The following is a 2808-nucleotide window of genomic DNA, read 5'->3' as shown; positions in this document are numbered from 1 at the left end:
CTATACGATATCTCTGGTATATGGAAAATGGTCAAGGATATTCATTTTCGCTGATTCAGGGATCTTTCTAAATTCCTTCGTTCGTTTTCAGCCTAATGTTTGACTATAATAAGGAATAATATCCCTGTCACAGATCAATTTTTTTTACCGTGTATTAAAAGATGTTCATTTCTCACCCTGTAACTTTATGCGATTTTACTTTCTAACTAAATAATTTGAAATGTTTCAATCTGAAATTATCGAACAATTTCAATTTAATAAAAAAAAAAGTCTCTTCAATTTTTCTGGATTTTAATCATTTATTGTCTGAGAGATATTCCTATTTAATTTACCCCCGTTTATCAGTGACTGAAATGCATTGGGAAAAAATCGCCAAGAGCAAAGGATCCAAATTTAATACACATTTTTTAAAATAAATACTGTAGGAAAACCAGGGAAAACATTGACAAGATTCAGGTGTCGAAATTAAAATTACAGCGAATTTTGTGTACTTTTACAGGGACGCCTGAAATACATGAAAAAATAAAATTCCCGATTCGGCAAAACTCTCTCTGTCTCGAATAATGAAATTCCAGAACTAATAAAATTCCCGAACAGTTTATAATATTACCGAATTTGAAAATTGCCAAATAATAAAATTTCCTGTATAAAATTGTTTCTTAATCAATATTATTTATTTATTAAAATTACGATGATGAAATATTTTTATCGAATACATTTTTGTTTAATATTTAGTGTTAAAGAATTATTGTTTAAATTTAAAATTTATATAAGTTTACAAAAAATGTATGCAAAAATTTATGTAAAAACACGTGTGCCTTAAACGAAAGAAAAATTTTCTTTAAATTTTCCTCGAAGATGATAACATTTTCCAAACAAATTTTGCAGGATTGAAATCAGCACTAATTTATCTCAAAGTTCCTTTTTAATTTTTTTAATTAAAAATTCGATTTTTCGGAAGATTTTTGTAATTTGAAAAAATACAATGTATATTTTCAACTAAAATATCTTATCCAGAAATATGTTTGTTTTTTTCAATTAGTGTTATTTAAATTTCAAACAATAATTTTTAAAAACTTTAAACGTTAAAAAAGTTGTTCCTTTTGTGTAAATATTTGATTATCCCAATAAAAAAAAATAAATAAGAAAATGTATCAAGTACACATTTTTTTATCATTGGTTTATCTCGAAATTTCTTTCTAGTTTCTTTTTTTTTTTAATTAAAATATTATATTTTTCGAGACAAATTTTTTTACAATTTTTTAAAAAGACTATGTCCAGAAAAGCTGGCTCAAGCTTCATATCTGAAAAAAATTGAGTGATACATGTCAAACTTTTCTAACCACAAAAAATCTTTCTACTGCTTTACGGTCATATTTTACAAAGAATGAAAAAACAAGAATTCGGCTTCGTAGTACGGTGAGGGCAGCACCTCGATAGGGCAGAAAAGGTGATGTCCTATATATATAGTTCCCCCACTCTGACACCACGTACCGCAACTACGTTTATAATATCTTTGACTACCCCCTTCAATAGTTTTCGTTTCAACGAATCAACGGCAACAACCATCCTGTTCAAATGTCCAATCAGAGAGCAGCGGGTTGTCGACAGGAAAGCTAGGTAAAATTTGGGCATTAGGGTGCGTTCATCCCACTGCAAGCAGGCAGCCTGCATCCGGGTTGGCAACGTATAATACTCGACGTATTATACATGGTTTTCTACGAGTATATTACCACGTATATTACCTTTCTACGTGCTTGGATGTTTATTATCTCCGAATGGAAACTTTCAGTGCGCATGCGTCAATTTCGAAAAATACGTATATAATCTATTTTTCTTGATGTGGGTAGTGGTTGCAGTGCTCTCTTTTCAAATTTTCATTGCAGTAAATTGTAAAATAAATTCATCGAGGGAGTAGGCCTGAAGTAAAAATGTTAAACCAATTGTCTCACAAATTCCTATAAGTCGAGAAAGGAAAAAATACTGCTTTGTGCATGCTTTGTGATAGTGTAATTCACAATACTACACAATCTAGAATTCTAGAAAAATTTTCAGAGTTTTATGCTTATCGATTCGTCTTATATTACTCATATTATTTTATTCGCCTTGTGAATATCGCGCAAAACACTAATATTCAAAAATTCTTCAATTTAAATAAATGTTAAAGCAGTTTGAGGTTGTAATTAGGGAGACAATATTCCCGGTAGAAAGCGTTGAATTCAGAAAAATTAAGAATTTCTATTCCTATGAATACGCGATTTTTCCTCCGTCTAAAAATCCCTCAACGGGAACAGAAAAAGTGCAACTCCTATTCCTCTCAATCGACTTAGTAAAATTTAACAAAAGCATTTATTTAACCTATTTTTCATCATTAAATCTTTTTATAACTTATAAATTCGGTAAATATTCAAATTTATATTTACTTAAATTTTAATAATTTATTTAAATGTCTTAAAAAATACATCAAAGAAATTTATTTAAACGTGTGAATTAAAATAATTTCAACTGTAGAGTTAGTGAACTTATTAGAAGGAATTAAATAATTTTAAAAATTGAACACTTTGAAACATCTCTGTTAGGTTATCTGTATGTACAATTACAAGGAATTAAATATATTGAAAACATGTTCTCTTTTGAGGAATAGGAAAATATGCGGCGGCCGCTGCCTATATAGAAATAAATAAATTTCAGGGATATCCTATTCTTATACGAGGGTGGATTGATAAGTTTCCGGCCTGACCAAGAAAAACAACGTTTTTAAGAATTTTTTTTTTTATTTCTCAGCATAATCTCCTCCAAGGCTGATAC

Source organism: Belonocnema kinseyi, chromosome 10 (assembly GCF_010883055.1).
Source record: "Belonocnema kinseyi isolate 2016_QV_RU_SX_M_011 chromosome 10, B_treatae_v1, whole genome shotgun sequence".
Lineage (NCBI taxonomy): Eukaryota > Metazoa > Arthropoda > Insecta > Hymenoptera > Cynipidae > Belonocnema > Belonocnema kinseyi.
Note: the sequence above shows the minus strand (reverse complement) of the source record.